A 17,572-nucleotide genomic window follows, 5' to 3' on the forward strand; every position below is an offset into this window, starting at 1 on the left:
CCCCCATATTGTTTTGGTGGATCTGAATCTCCACCAGAGTTTAAACCCTGCAGCCTCTACAATTTCCCCCAGACTGGTGAACCCCACTCCCCCTTCCTCTATTGGTATTGCTAGCTTAGCCCAGGAGCTCCAATGGTACTTTGCCTTTCCATCAATTCTTCCCCAAAAAAAGTCAGCCAAGATCCATTCCAGCTTTGCAATCACAGTCTTTGGAGGATTTACTGCAAAAAACACATGAGAAGGCATGGCCTGCAAGACAGTTTTGATTAGCACAGCTTTGCCCCCTTGGGACAAATGCCTGTTTAGCCACCCTTTACATTTGGCAGAAAATTTAGAAATCAGGGTGTTAAAGAGGTCAACTCTCTTCCTTCCTATGTAAATGGGGCAGCCAAGGTAATTAAAGGGGAATTCCTTCTTTTGAAAACTGGTTACCCCACTCACTCTATTCACAGCTTCAATTGTAGCCTTAGGGTGCATAAAAAAAGCACTTTTTTCCTTGCTAACTAACTGCCCAGAATAATCCTCATATGTCTTAATTGCTTCCATGGTTTTTTCTAACACATTTTTCCTTCCATTGGTGAAAATAACCATGTCATCAGCAAAAGCCAAGTGATGAATTTGAGGGCCCTCCTTTGGCTGAGTAAAGGATACCCCATTTGCAGCCAGAAGCTTAGATAGCAGCTCAGCTGCAATGATGAATAAGCTGGGTGACAAAGGGTCACCCTGCCTCAGCCCCCTTGTGGCATGGAAAAAGCCTCTTTGCTCACCATTAATTACCACAGAATACCAAATGTTGTTGATGGTTTTTTCAATCAAATTAACCCAAGCCTCACAGAATCCCAGCTTTCTAAGAACAGACATGACACATGCCCATGACATTCTGTCATAGGCCTTTGTCATGTCAAGTTTCAACACCACATCATTGTTTTTAGCTGAGATTCCATGGCATATCTCCTGTGCAAGTAGGATGTTGTCAGTGATACTTCTATCCTTTACAAATCCTGCCTGCCAAGGAGATATGACTTTTGCAAGCACATTAGCCATTCTTACCACCATTATTTTTGTGATGATCTTACTGCAATAATTACTCAAACTAATTGGTCTAAATTCTGCAAAGAATGCTGGATTAGAGACCTTAGGGATGAGAATTATTGCAGTGTGAGTTATAGCCTTAGTCAAGGTTTTGCCATTAAAAAAGTCTTGGATCAACTTACAGAGGTCTGCCTTGATGATGTCCAGCAATGTTGATAGAATCCCCCACCAAACCCATCTGGCCCAGCTGCACTTGTGATTTTCATACTAAAAACACTGCCCCTTATTTCTTCTTCTGAAGGTATGGCAGTGAGATTAGCATTCTCCTAATCAGTCACTAAGCTCTGTAACCCTTCAAAGACTCGAGGGTCAGTTTGAATCTCCTCCTCAGTGTACAGTTTCTGAAAATATTGGACTGCCATTTCAGCAATCTCATTCTGGTTGATCACCCACTGCCCCCCCCCCCCCCCTCCCCTTTTATCTTGTGTATGAATTGTCTCCTTCTCCTTTCCCTTACAATGCCATGAAATTATTTAGAGTTTTTTTCCCCTTCCACCACCCAGTGAGAGTGGGCCTTCTGTTGCCAAAATCTTTCTTCCATTCTTGTTTGTTTTTGAAGTTCAGCATGTGCCTTCTTATAGGCAGTTAAGGTGTCATTGTTTGGGCAATTCTGCAACTCAATCTCACAATCTTTGACCTTGTCCTCCAAGGCTTTCACCTTCTCAAATATGTTGCCAAAGATCTCCCAATTCCAGCTTTTCAAAGTTCTTCTCACATTTTTCAACTTTGTTACAAATCTGTACATGGAGTTGCCAGCTACCTCTTCCTCCCAAGCCTTTTTAACAATGCCCAGAAATTGCTCATGCTCACACCACACATTCAAGAAAGTGAAAGGTTTTCTCCCTATCCTTATGTGTGGCTCAGTGGTGATCAATAAGGGAGAATGATCAGATGTAGTCTTCGACAGGTGGTGCACATGTGTTTGTATGGCAGACTCCCATTTCTCATTTACTATACACCTATCCAATCTCATCCAGATGGCTTGGTCTGCAGCCCTTCCATTCCACCAAGTGAAGATGTTGCCATAGAAGGTCACCTCTCTTAATTCAGCTTGGTCCAGACAGCTTTGAAACTCTCTGCTCTTGTTAATGTCATATTCATTCCCACCCCTTTTCTCTTCTGGTTTTAAAATGCAATTCAAATCTCCCATGACTGCCCACATGTTTCCCTCATGATCTTCAGCAATGGTTTCAATTTTTCTCCATAGCTCCTGCCTTATTCTCCTATTGCAACTGGCATAGACAAAGGATATCATGGCCTTTGCGCCAATTTCATTCATTTCCATTCTGATTGTTATTATCTGTTCAGAAACATCTATCACCTGCACATCTGTTCCGGTTTCCCACAAAATCCAAATTTTCTCATTTCCTATGAAGTTTTTCCCTCCCCACCCAGCTTAAAGGCCAACTCTTTTATTTTTCCAGCTTCTCTGAATGGTTCCAAAATGCAAACCACCTTAGGCTTATGCATTCTCACCAAGTTTTTCAGTCTGTGAAGGGAGCCTTGGGAGGCCACTCCCCTCACATTCCAGCAAATGATCTTCATGGTGTTTTTTTGAGGGAGGAACAGTCACTCTTCCCAGTCATATTGGGGACCAACAGCCCCTTAGCCAAGGCTTTCTTCTCAGATTTGGTCAATTTCCTTCCAGGTGACCAGTTCATCTCTTTAAATCTTTTCTGATTTTCCATTTCAATTTCTTCCATCCTTATTTCCCCCTCCTCTGTTTCTAGCTCCTCACTTATCTCTTCAGAGGCCACATAGTCAGGGTCTTTCTCTGGCCCTGGGTCATCTTCCTCCTCACCAAAGTCACTATTCCCATTTTTGTTTCTGAGGGTGTGGAATGAATTGTGTGTTGCCACCCCCTCTTTTAACCCTTGTTTTCCCATCCCACCTCTCAAAGATCCTTTTTTTCCATTTTCCCCTTGTTCCTGCCTTTTGTCTTTTTTTTTTTCTAAGGCTTTTTCCTTCTCATCTTGTTTCTGTTTCTGCCTTTCTTTCTCTTCTAACTTTTGCTTTTGCCTTTCCTCCCTCTGCCTATCACCATCCCTCCTCCACCCCCTCTCTTCAGCTTGCGTACTTGACTCCGGCTGATCAATTTTAGAGCCTTGTTCTACTGGTTGCTCAGGCCTTTCTGCCTGCTTTTGTTTCTGTTTTCCTTCTGCATCTGCACTTTTCCCCCTTGCTTGAGGAGGCTGTCTCTTCTCATCCTTACTGAAGGATCTTTTTCTAGCCATGTCTGAGCCCTTTCTTGTTATGCTTCTTCCCCTTTCCTTAGGCCAAAGCCTAGAATCATTCCCTGCAAGACCTGCATTCACAGAAGATTTCCCTAGTCTACACACTTCAGCAGGATGACCCTGCTTGAAGCAGTTAGTGCAATAATGTGGTACTCTTTCATATTCCACCTTTTGTACATACCCCACATCCTTCTTCCCTGGGCTCCTGGAGAAGCCTATGAAAAATTCACTAACCAGTGGTTCTAAGTTCTAACAAATCTATTTCAAGATTGACTCTTGCATAGCTTGGTCTAGTGAAGTTTAAGGTTGCATAATCTGCAGCCAGAAATTTCCCCACTGGTTTGCAAATTTTTCTAAGCACATCTACATTAAACAAGTTAGCACTCAACATAGGCAACTTGACCCAAACTGGAGCTAAACTTGTTTCTTTTTCAGTTGAAAATCCAGGAGCCCATCTAAATAACCTCATTGGGAATTTCCCATTAAAGAAGATTTGATCCAGCATTAAAATTTTGATGCAATCCTCCTCTTGTGAAAAAGCTAAAGTCACATGCCTAGAATCCATCCATCCCACCATAAGGGTCCCTTTTAGAATGAATTTAGAGGCAAAATACCTTCTAATTTCTTCCAGAGGGGGCCTGCCCTTTGAGCTTTTTCCAATCAGGAGGTGTTTCTCAATTTCATTCAGTTGATTAACCTCAGTTTCATCCAGTTTTATGGCTGGAAGGCCTCTATGAGATTCTGCCTCCCAGTCACCTATCTTTGGCTGAGGCAAGTTGTGAAAAATGTTACCTCCTGCTTTGCTCATGTCCTTGGAAAATAGGGAGGCATAACTTTGCACTTGATCCCCAGCACTAGGGCCAGGAACACTGCTTGGTTGGTTGATGTTTTTAGCATTTCCCACCCAGGCAGTGTTCCCAGCTGCTTTCTTTTCCTGATTATGCAACAGAGCCATCTTTGTGGCATTTTGACAAGCAGGTTCTGGGCCATTAAGGGATGAGATATAGGGTGCCTTTGAACCTTTTTGCAATACCACTGGGGCATTTTCACAAATAGGTTTTAGGCATCCTACACCTCTATCCCTTAAGGCAGCCATTGTGACATTTTCACAAACACCTTCCATACCTGATTGTGATAAGCTCTGCTTACTGTCCCCTTCTTTGTTCTTCTTCTTAGCCAGCTCAGGGAATTCCTCAATGCCCGGTGAGACATCAGTCCTCCTTTGAGCTGCCTCCATAACCGGAATCTGAGCTTCCTTTCGTGTTCTCTCCTCCCTTCTCCCCGGCTTATCAATCAAGACTTCTGGAGATTCTGCAAACGAGACCGATTTCCCTAGAATGGGAGCACAGTTCATTAATTTGCCCTTCAATTTTTGACAAAATACAGTCTCCAACGAGCAGAGGTTTTCTCCCACATCTACGGCCCTTCCTTCCAAACCAAAGGCCTCAGTTACATCTTGCACCAAATAATCTGCTACCACCTCCACCAATTTAAGTGGATCATTTCCAGATTTTTTCCGTAGTGTCTCCATCTCTTTCTCTTTGATTTGCATCTCCACTTTTCCAATTCTAATCAGAATTTTGTCCGATTGTGATGATTTGCTCACTGACTCATCCGAGCTCTCGCTTTCACTTGGAAGACCTTCGGCATTAACTCTGCGCATTATATCCTCCATTTGGCGATTAAGAGCCATGAGGGATTTCCGATTGGTGTCGACATCTAAATTTAGACCATAGCACTCCATTAATTTCTTCCAAGTACTCAGAGTTCTGGCGTTTGGTGAAGATTCGCCTCCAGTATCCCCTTTCAATTTTGGATCCAGAGAGTCTTCGCTGAGCTTCCCCGACGATTCGCCAGTTTCCAGATTTTTGGAGATCTGATTTCTCTCCAACCTATCTTCAGATTGAGGCCCAGCTTTCAGATTCGAGGAGTCCTCGCTTGGGCGAGTAGATCGCCCATTTTCTTCAGTCTCCGGCGATGTGACCGTCGCCGGACCACCGCCAGACGGCGGCGGGTCGCCGGCAGACGGCGGAGCCGACAGCAGCTCCGCCAGTGGTGCAGACTGCACCTCCCTCTTATCCATCGGCCATTTGGCCGGAAAAGCGAGAATTGTGTATTTTTGGCTTTTTTGTTATGAAACGTATGAGTTTGGGGAATTTTAATCTAAATGAACATTTAGTAGGATTCTAATGGTCAGTAAAATCCTTAGAGAGGTTGCTTAGAGAGAGAAAATCCTTAGAGAGAGAAAATCCTTAGATGTATGAGATATTTTGGTTGAATGATCCACAAAAAAGACTATTACCACAATTCACTAGATTTGTTAAAGAGGAACTATTTCCAAAGCTTAAGATGAGATGGGGAGAAGAGGCTGTCCTTGTTTCAATAGATCGGAAGGGAAGAATTGTTCATCCAAATGTCATGCATACGATACTTATTTGGGATTATTATTATATTCAAAAAAATACAATAGGAGTACAAAGATTATATAATATAACTCCATTGGTGGCAAAGGAGGTGAAAGAAGGGACTTCAGGCGTTAATCGTGTTGTGCCTGAAATTGGTGAAATGATTGATTTTTTAAGTGAAATTGGTTATAAGATAAATGCTTGGGCAAACTTGGTTGAGAGCAGGATACGAAAAGTGGTACGTTACCTACGTTGTACTTTTTGTTTCAATTATTATTAATTTTGAATTCAAAATTGTACTGTACCATTTTATAACACATTAATTCTTATTCAGCTGGACGAATCTACTCCGTATCACGGCGACAGGGAAAAAGATTTATGGCAAAAAGAAACAACTTGGAGTCTTCATCTCTTGGCAAGCAAAATTTCAATTTTGTCCAAGAATTGGCAACCTGATAAATGATTGGGTATGCTGACCTTTAAATAATTATGTTTTCATTTATTAATTTTTTTTTTAAAGCAAAGATAACTTTATTGATAAGCAAATACATAAAGCCATTACAAGGTCCAGGAGAGTTAGGCCCTACATGGCCTAAACCCCCAAAAACAACAAGTAAATAAAAATTACAAACGAAGGCCCCCGGGGCTATAACATGCGTGGCCCCAAGTCCCATGCTAGCCATATAGCTAACACTAGACCATAGGCTAGGATAAAAATACTAATAAAAGCTACTACGTAAAAAGTAAACTGCACAGCTGCTCGAAAGGATGTAAATCAAACGTAGCTCATCAGGGCCACAGCACACCATATATCCGTGTAGATGGATGACAAGGGGAACAGCCACCTTGCTTGTAAATTTTATATTACAAATCGAACGTTTATCATGCAGTTATGTTTTTTTTTTTTTTTTTTTTTTTTTTTTTTTTTTTTTTTTCAGATTCAGGAAGAAAAATATATTTTTTTGTTTGGAGGAAATGACATGAAATGGGTTCAAGAATTCACTTTCAAGGTACGCGAAGTTGGTTCCAAAACCCAAATAAACATCGAGTTGGTCTATGTTGGAAGAAACAAGAAAATAAGAGGAATCATTGATGAAAAAAGAATGATTCATTCTCCTTTGCACAATTCTAGAAGTGTATGGTGGTTTTGGACTCGCCTTCGAAGTATGTTTTTGTCAAGAATTCATTATTTAGATGTGACTAGTTGTCCTCTTGAAGAATACAACAATGATGAAATTTTACAAGGACTTAAAAAATTATTGGCCTACGAAAGCACGAATACAAGAATTGAAGGATGGACCTTGTTAAGCAAAGGAGCAAAAGTGATTGTATGTGGACATGGAACTAAAATGTTGCGAGTCATGAATGAATATCAAATATGGAAGGAGAACATAACCCCCAAAGGTTTTGGACAAGCATTCAAAGACCACCATGAGATGATTTTCATGAATAGGCATTCTTGTTGTACTTTGGAATATCCAATTAAGTTGGACAATATTCCTGAAAATGAAACATGTCATGAGTGCTCTCGCAGTATGCACAAGTTTTTAACTTTCACTTGTTGTCATGACCATGATATTGACTCTGATAAAGATTAGTACTATTGAGATTTTGTATTTCATAGTATATATTTGCTTTTTTTTTTCTTTTTTTTTTTATTAAATACTTCTATAAAACTTAATGTTAATTTTCACTTCATGTTCATTTCAATATAACTTTATAGTCAATATATTTTTGATTTTTTGTCTTTTTTTTTTTTTAGTACTATTGACTCTATTACTAGGTATAGTAGTATCTGTTCTATACTTTTTCACACTAAAATGCTCAATGGTTAAGGAAATTTGTCAAATTACATTATTAAAATAAATATTAAAAAACTGCTATTGGTTGATTGTAATTTAATAATATGGTTATTGGTTGATTGTAATTTAATAATATGATTAATTTTTGCAGGCATATACTAAGGCTTTAAAATGTAGGCTTTAAAAATGTAGGTCTTAAATAGGTTTTGAGCCTATTTAAATAGGCTCAAAGCATATTTAGGACCTACTTTGAAGGCTTTTTAAAAGTCTATTTATTAAATAGGCTTCTAAAAAGGTTTCAGGCCAGCCTGGCCAAATGTAGGTTCAGGCTTGAGCCTAAAGAAAGTTTACATACAGGTCCAGACTTTAGATTTTCCTAATAGGCCCAACCCTAATTTTCTAAAACCTGGCTTAGGCTGACCTATTTCCACCCCTAGAAATAAAGAACAACCCTTATTATAGTAGCTACTTCTAATTGATGCTTGAAAAACAAAGCTATTCATAATCACACTAGAAGTAGGAAATCTTTAATAACAATTCCTCTTAGAGCTAGTATTCTTCAATAGCTTATTCCTCTTAGGACTGATATTCCTTCACAGACTTGAAATCCTTTTTGCACATAACTTTGACAAAATCTTTGAGTCAACACTTTGTTTGTAATAAATTGCTAACAATATCAAGTTCTTGTAGTGCGGCTTAAAGGTGATATTAGAATGTAAAGAGTGTAGTGTAGAAGAAGAAGAAGAATGGTCCCAAGTTGCTTGTCTCACTGGGCGTACGTACCTCAGCTCATAAAATAACTTCGGAACTTTAAATTTTATTGTGAAATCAATGATTGCTATATTATATTTCATTTTCTTGCCAATATGCTACGTACTACTTCCTATCGTCATATAGGAAGAAGTATCTGACATACCATCAAAAGTCTTTACTATGATGGTATGGTATCTGCAAATCCTGCACCTTCAGCTTTCTTAAAATCTGACACTGGAAGAAGTATCCACTGCAATAATAAGAATCATCTTTGGCATCTTGTATGTGTGTACTATGGGTTTTGTTTAGCATATCATCATATATATAAATATAAATCATCAATCTAAGTATCAATTTAATCTTTTATTGATATCAAACATGGCCTTTAATTTTATATCATAGCCAAACTTATTCTCGCGTCATCCAATAAAAAGAAATTGTGGCCCGCGTATATATAAACATAAATGTGCAATGCAATTATCAGCTTATCCTGATGGAGGACATATTTCAATTCATTTGATTTTGAGTTTGATATATGTAAGTTCACCCCACCGTCTTCAGATATATCTACACATCTTTCTCGATCAGCTCGTTTGGTTGGAAGGAATTAGAATTTCACTCCCACTTAATTCTTAAGGCAGGAAAATTCCTTTGTTTAGTCAGAGAGAATTGCAATTATATTCTTCCATTTTCACAGAACTAAAATCCCATGCATTCCCTTGATATTTTCAATTCATAGTTTTTTTAGCAAGAAAAAAAGGTAATCCGTTTTTTGAAGGGACTAAATTAAATGATGATTTTACTAGTATTAAATCAGGAGTTCTGGTTTTAGATCCTATATATGCCAGATGTTTAATTTATAAGGCTTTTGGCATAAGTATTGTGGCTGCTATTCCTGGTTATAGTGCAAGGTATCCTCCCAGAGCCAGTGAATTGAATGTAGAAATTGTGGCTGCTATATATTCCTGGTTCAAATAATTTCTGCAACAAAAGAAGGTTCAACACTAACAATGAGAACAAGCTAAGTCTGCTGCAAAATGCACATTTTGTGGAACGAATGGTCACGCTATAGAGTATAGACAAATCTTATAAAAAACACGGATATCCCCAGGATAATGGATTGCAGTTATAAGTCCAAAGGGAAACAAACACAAATTCAAATTCATGGTCAAGTACAGTTAATATATTAGCTCTGCACTATGCTTACTTTCCAGGGGTCACCCATCCCGAGATTGCCTGAAGTCAAGCACGCTTAACCACAGAATTCTAGGGTACCTGGTTGCCATATCCTACTTAAAACCAATTGGTGATAGGTAGGTGGACATTAAACATTTAACCACATGTCTCCCGGGTAAGCCACAGCGCTACATCTCGAATCGAGCAGGGGCTGAACTCGGCCAACGCCCAACAAAGTTTACTTCTATAGCTCATACTAATTCTATCTTAAAGTGTTCTCCTACATGGATATTAGACATAGGTGCAACACGCCATATTACTCATGATCCATAGCTCATATTAATTCTATCTGATTAACAGGTTGCCTTCTCAAATTATTGACCGGAAAACTCCTTTTGAAAGATTATATGGTAAGCCTGCTGGTTATACATAATTGAAGGTATTTGGTTGTTTATGTTATGCATGCATGCATCCACATTACCACAGTCAATTCAAGACACAAAATGACAGCAAGAGGAATGAAGTTTATTTTCATTGGGTATCCTGCTAATATAAAGGGATACATTTTATATGATGTACAAAGTGGTTTAGTCTTCATATCTAGAGATGAACAATTTTATGAGCATGTGTTTCCTTTCAACACAAATTAAATGAAGCTGAACATACTGTAGAAACTGATGCATATGAATTTTTTAACCCCTCTCTGCCAATGGTATGATTATATATAACTTGGGAAATATATATAGGTAGTAATGATCGTTCTGATGAAATCTGTAAACAAATAAGCTGGAAGCTGGTCTATGCTGATCATGCTAATCTCCTATGTTGATCTCTGCTGAGCTGTCTGGTCTGCCTAGCTGTAAGCTTAGTTGTAGCCTAGCTGGATGATTCTGTTATAACTACCTCCCAGCCCTTAGATATAAATAAGCTTGGTCTCATGTAGCATTGTACATTTTTCATTCTTCTTCTGCTCTCAATGAAACAGTAACCACCATGAACAATATACTTTTCTTCTTTCCAATTATCTAGCTAGTTTGATGCTCTGAGTTCTTCATCATGGTATCAGAGCGAAATCGGAGCTATGCTGCTGCTGTGGTGACAGGCGATGCAACCGGAGAAGGAACCTCAACCGGCAATCCATCACCTCCGGCGAATCAGAATCCAGCAACTTTGAACCAAAGGAATGATGAGTTCGATGACCCGCCGTATTATCTTCACATCACAGAAAATCCAAACTTAGTTTTGGTGTCTCCTCCCCTCTCTGAGCTCAACTATGCTTCATGGAGCAGGTCCATGAAGATAGCTCTGGAAGTTAAGAACAAGTACAGCTTCGTTGATGGAACAATTCCTAATCCAGGAGAGTCAGATCCGAGATATCCAGTTTGGAAGAGGTGCAATAATATAGTTTGCTCCTGGATTCTGAAATCACTGAATTCAACCATAGCCGAGAGTGTCTTGTACTATGAAATGGCAGCAGATATTTGGAGTGCTCTTAAGAAGAGATACTCACAATCGGATCCTCACAAGATAGCTGAGTTGCAGAATGAAATCTTCAGAAATCTGCAAGGTAACAAATCTATAAACGAGTATTTTACTAAGTGTAATGGTCTATGGGAACAGCTAAATTCTATGAGGCCTTTGCCTGTTTGTGAATGTCGACCTAGATGCTCATGCACTATACTTAGCAAAATTCAGAAAGAGAGGGAGGATGACAAAGTCATCAGGTTCCTAGAGGGCCTAACTGATGAATATGAGTCTATTAAGACAAGTGTCTTGGTCATGGATCCAATTCCTTCTGTGGAAAAGGTCCTTCACATGGCCTTGAAATTAGAAAGGAAGATCAAAGGCACCATTAATCAAAGGAACACTGATCTGATTCAGTCTAATGCCATTCAGAGTCAGTCTACAGATGATCAAAACCTGGTGGCAGCCTCAAGCATGAATAACAAAAAGAGGTATGGGAATAATGGGGGGAAGAACATACCTAAGTGTACCTATTGCAACATGAGTGGACACACTGTGGAAAAATGTTACAAAAAGCATGGCTACCCCCCAGGCTGGATTCCAGGATATAAAACTAGAAACAAGAACAGTGTTGATACTCCAAATTCTGTTAATCAAATTGGTGATATAGGAATATCAACAGATCAGCTTCAAAAATTGTTGACACTTTTGCAAGGTCAAAACCAAGGGAATCAAGCTGATAGCCAATCATCTAGAAATGCTGCCATCACAGTAACCAAGCCAGGGATGAGATCAGATTTCAGAAGTCACTCTGAGGAGTTGAATGAAGGCAGGTTTATTTCTAACTTGCATATCAATGATGATTTACATTCTCATGCTGTGTGGATACTTGATTCAGGAGCTACAGATCACATAACTTGTTCATTAGAATACCTTGAAAATTATTACAAAGTGCAAGGTACTTCTGTCAAATTGCCCAATGGAGAAGCTGTGGATGTAACACACATAGGGGAAATCAGACTGCATTCAAATGTGTTGCTAAGAAATGTGTTATGCATTCCTTCATTTACCTTCAATATCATATCTGCTAGCAAATTAACCAGACATAGTTCATGCAATATTGTCATAAGTTCTAACTTCTGCAATATTCAGGGGCCTCATGGGACAGTGACTGGTTTTGCTAAGGAAAGAGGTGGCTTGTATTTGCTTACTGACCCTCCTGTTGGAAGAAAGAAGTCTCAAGTTAATAAGCTTGCTGAATGTAATAGTGTGTCTCTAGAAGTCTGGCATCATAGACTAGGACACTACCCCTTGAATAAAATACAATCCTTGAAAGGAATAAATCATGTTATATGCAAAGCTTCTGATTTTGTTTGTGATATCTGTCAATTTGCTAAGCATAAAAGATCCAAGTTTTCTCTCAGTGAGTCTAGAGCTGATAAATGTTTTGATTTGTTACATTTGGATGTATGGGGACCCTTTGCAGTTGCCTCTTTGAAGGGAGAGCACTATTTTTTGACCATAGTGGATGATCACAGCAGATTCACTTGGGTACATTTAATGAGTAGCAAGTCAGAAGTTAAGGGACTATTTCAAAAGTTTTACAGCTATGTGAATACACAGTTTTCTTCCAAAATCAAGATGATTAGAACTGATAATGGCAGTGAATTCCTAATGGACAGTTTCTATAATGAAAAGGGGATAGTGCATCAAAAGTCATGTGCTTATACACCACAGCAGAATGGTGTTGTAGAGAGAAAACATCAGCATATTTTGAATGTGGCTAGGGCCTTAAGGTTTCAGTCTGGTTTGCCTATGGAGTTTTGGGGGCATTGTGTGTTGCATGCCACATATCTAATTAATAGGCTGCTTACTTCTAAAATAGGTGATAAGACTCCCTTTGAAATGATCATGAGAAAATCAGTGGATTATGATCAAATCAAGACCTTTGGGTGCTTATGCTATGGCCCCACTGTGGCAAAAGGAAGAAACAAAATGGGAGCCAGAGCTAGGAAGTGCATTTTCTTAGGGGTTCCTACCAACATTAAGGGATACATTCTCTATGACATGGCTAATCATCATGTTTTTGTTTCCAGGGATGTTCAATTCCATGAGCACATCTACCCTTTTGCACAAAATCAGTCTCCAGAAACTGAAGAAGTTGAGTATTTCAATCCTACTTTGCCTTTGATTCCTATATCAACAGAGATAACAATCCCCTTGGAGGTCAACCTTGGTGAAAGGGGTACTGATTCCAATTCCAGTAACAGGACCATCTTCCATGATGAGATTGGTACTGGATCCAACTCTAGTTCCAATGACAGGCCTTCTTATGTTGCTGAAAATAATGAGCATAGCACCACTGAAGAGCTGTCTACTGATCCCAACATTCATGCCCAATTGGCAGATGAAGCATTCACAGCTGACAACAGTCATGGTCTTCCTGTTAGAAGATCAGAAAGAGTGAGAAGTGCTCCCACAAGATTGAATGATTATTACTGTCATTCAAGCAAGTCACAGTCACCACACACCATTGATAAAGTCATATCCTATGAAGGATTACATCCCATGCATAAAACTTGTGCCTCATCCATTATGACCACACAAGAACCCCAGTCATACTCTGAGGCAGTAAAGCATGAGCCATGGAGGAAAGCTATGGACTCTGAGATAGCAGCTTTACTTGAGAATAAAACTTGTATCCTAACTGATCTACCTGCTGGGAAAACACCTATTGGATGTAAGTGGGTGTATAAAGTTAAGCATAAGGCTGATGGATCAATAGAGAGACATAAAGCAAGGCTTGTGGCCAGAGGTTACACTCAACAGTTGGGAGTGGATTACATTGAAACCTTTTCTCCTGTGGCAAGAATGTCAACCATAAGAGCTCTCTTGGCTGTGGCAGTAGCTAAGGGATGGGACATTCAACAATTAGATATCAGTAATGCCTTTTTACATGGAGATCTTGAAGAAGAAGTTTACATGCTGTTGCCTCCTGGTTTTCAGAGTGAAAAGCCTAACCAAGTGTGTAAATTGTTGAGGTCTTTGTATGGTTTGAAGCAGGCCAGCAGACAATGGTATGTAAAACTCACCAAAGCTCTACAAGATAGTGGTTTCTGTCAATCCATTGCTGATCCTTCCTTGTTTATCAAGGCTACAGGCACTTCCTATATTGCTCTACTCATCTATGTTGATGATATAATAGTAACAGGTACAAATTCCAACCAAATACAAGACCTGAAGGAGTATTTGGACAGAAGGTTCAAGATAAAGGATCTTGGTCCTTTAAACTATTCTTTGGGTATTGAAGCTTTTAGGACACCTGCTGGTCTTAACCTGTGTCAAAGGAAATATGCACTGGATATCTTAATGGAAAATGGTTTCTTGAATGCTAAGCCTGTATCAACTCCAGCCACTGCTGGACAGAAGCTTACCAATGAGGATGAAACAGTTCTTGCTGAGCCTGAGATATTTAGAAGGTTGGTGGGGAAACTGCTCTATTTAACCAACACAAGGCCAGACATCACCTATGCTGTCCAACAACTAAGTCAATTTGTTGACAAGCCCCTAGACACTCACCTCATGGCTGCTCATAGAGTCTTGAGATGCATTAAAGGATCACCTGGAAAGGGCTTGTTTTATCCTGCTGATTCTCTGGTTAAGCTGCATGGGTTTTCTGACTCTGACTGGCTACTTGTGCAGAAACTAGGAGATCAGTCACTGGCTATTGCATCTTCATTGGACAATCATTAATTTCTTGGAAAACAAAGAAACAAGTGACTGTGTCAAGGTCATCTTCTGAGGCATAGTATAGAGCCCTTGCATCCACAGTATGTGAAATCCAATGGCTCTTGTATTTGCTGCAAGACCTAAGGGTAAAATCAAATAGTCCAACTGCTTTGTTTTGTGATAATCTATCTACTATTGCCATTGGAGAGAACCATATTTTTCATGAGAGGACCAAGCATATTGAAATAGATTGCCATGTGGTCAAGCAAAAGGTTAATGAGAAAATAGTTAAGCTGCTGCTTATTCCTTCACACAAACAGATAGCTGATGGTTTCACCAAAGCTTTGCCAAAACAATCTTTTGATGTCTTTCATTCTAAGCTGGGCCTTCAGGACCTTCATGCTCCAGCTTATGGGGGGGGGGGGGGGGGGGGGGGTGGGTGATGAAATCTGTAAACAAATAAGCTGGACGCTGGTCTATGCTGATAATGCTGATCTCTGATGAGCTGCTGAGCTGTCTGGTCTGCCTAGCTTTAAGCTTAGTTGTAGCCTAGCTGGATGATTCTGTTATAACTACATTCTGTTATAACTACCTCCCAGCCCTTAGATATAAATAAGCTTGGTCTCATGTAGCATTGTACATTTTTCATTCTTCTTCTGCTCTCAATGAAACAGTAACCACCATGAACAATATACTTTTTCTTCTTTCCAATTATCTAGCTAGTTTGATGCTCTGAGTTCTTCATCACGTTCCACCTCAGGTACGGTGTTCTACCTGAGTCTTCACTTGATCAAGACATGCAGCTTGTCGCCGGCAGCACAAGACAACTTTTTGCTAGTACATAACATGTTAACTATAGATACATAATCTGAACTATAGATAATGAGAGTGGGGTATAAAAATAGACACAAGCATGATCCTAGTAGGCCCAACAAACACATAAGGATTGTAAAATCTTTTGGCAATCCTGATCCTAGTAGGCCCAACAAACACATAAGGATTGTAAAATCTTTTGGCAATCGTTATACCCACCATAGCGCACATAGCAATATGCAGCGCCCCGCGCCTCTCAATTCGATGTCGTTTTGTTAAGTTGTGTGGGGAGTTGACGCGACAGAGTATATGTATGTGTATTTTGTTATATAATTATGTACATTATGTTATACAATTATGTACATTTTTATATACAATTATTTACATTTTTTTATACCATTATGTACATTCTTTTATACAATTATGTACACCCGAAATATCGATTTTTTAAAGAGTTAAAAGTTTATGTGTATTATATTAAGAGTTTATGTGTATTATGTATTATGTTAGATTATGTGTATTATCTTTTCAAAAAAGAGTATGTGTATTCTGTTATACAATTATGTACATTCTGGTATACAATTATGTACATTCTATTATACAATTATGTACAGTTTTGAAACATGAGATTTTTTATTTTTTTTAAGAAGTTAACCGCCAACACGGAAAGCGAAATTTCCAAAAAAAAAAAAAAAAGAGTTCAAAACGACGTCGTTTTACACCAGGGCGCATAATGCAATGTGTGCCCTGGTGCACGATATAAATTGCCATCTTTTGGTCTAGATTTTTTAAAATATTTGTTAGAGTATGTACAGTTAAATACTATAATTGATTTATTAGAAAATGAACCAAAATTTTTAAACTTATTTGGTTAGAAAATGAGCATCAAACTTACGTAGAAGCCGTGACTTCTACTACTGAACGATATAATCATCGAGTTGGTCTATGTTGGAAGAAACAAGAAAATAAGAGGATCTAAATGTGTGCGTGTATTTTTTTATTTTTATTTTTTAACCTTAAGGATTTAAATATAGGTCTTTTGAAGGAAGATGAAACCATATTGAGAAGTATAAGTCTCGACTTATAATTATAGGTTACAAGCAATGCGAGACCATGATTCTTTTACACTTATTCTACTAGAATAAATTACATTAAGATGCTACTTGTCATTGCTTTATTGCGAAACTTGAAAGTTCATCAAGTGAATATGAAAAATGATTTCTTAAATGGTGAGTTAGATAAAGAAATCAGTATCTATAAGTCTATAACTTGAGGGATTTATAGTTCCAAGCCAAAAGAATAAAGTTTGTAAGGTTTAAAACCCATCCCTAAACAATGACACAAAAAATTTGACCACGCCGCAATGATTACCATTGGGTTTAATATCAAATTCTTGTAATGAGGCTTAAAGGTGATATTAGAATCTCAAGAGTGTAGTGTAGAAGAAGAAGAAGAAGAAGAAGAAGAAGAAGAAGAAGAAGAAGAAGAAGAAGAAGAAGAAGAATGGTCCCAAGGCTCTTGTCTAACTGGGCGTACCTCAAAAATGCAACAAAGACATACAAATTTAATGGACAAATTAAAAAAGATGGAACTAACATACAAGGTAAGCTAAGCTAAGCTCCTTTAATTTCTTTCTTTCTATGACTTAGCTTGGTGTTGAATACAAGGATGAAATGGAAGTATTTTATAAGAAGCTGTCAAAAGCAATGAATATGATTGTTGGAGTGTATGGAAGGATAAGAATAATTTGCTTTTCAACTTTTTGATTATCTGATATCGTGACATATATCTCCATTATTCTCATCCATTTCTCTTCAAATATACATATAATGTTAAGTGGCCTGGTGTTGTGGTTAGTGAACACAAATATACACTGTCACATCCTCAATTTCTCCGTTCAATATTGCAACCCAACTTCAGCTCCAAGAGATGGTACATCTTCATTTAATGCTCCTTGGTAAACGTGTCCCACAAGTTGAGGTCCTTAGGCTGTCCTTATCGGCAAATTATGCTCTGGACCCGTGTCCACATTGAATTGTGGACACGGGCCCAAAACGACGTCGTTTTTTTAAAAAAATGCGTCATTTAGTTTAAAAAAAAAAAT

The sequence above is a fragment of the Ipomoea nil genome, unplaced genomic scaffold, assembly GCF_001879475.1.
Source record: "Ipomoea nil cultivar Tokyo-kokei standard unplaced genomic scaffold, Asagao_1.1 scaffold2279, whole genome shotgun sequence".
Taxonomy (NCBI): Eukaryota; Viridiplantae; Streptophyta; class Magnoliopsida; order Solanales; family Convolvulaceae; genus Ipomoea; species Ipomoea nil.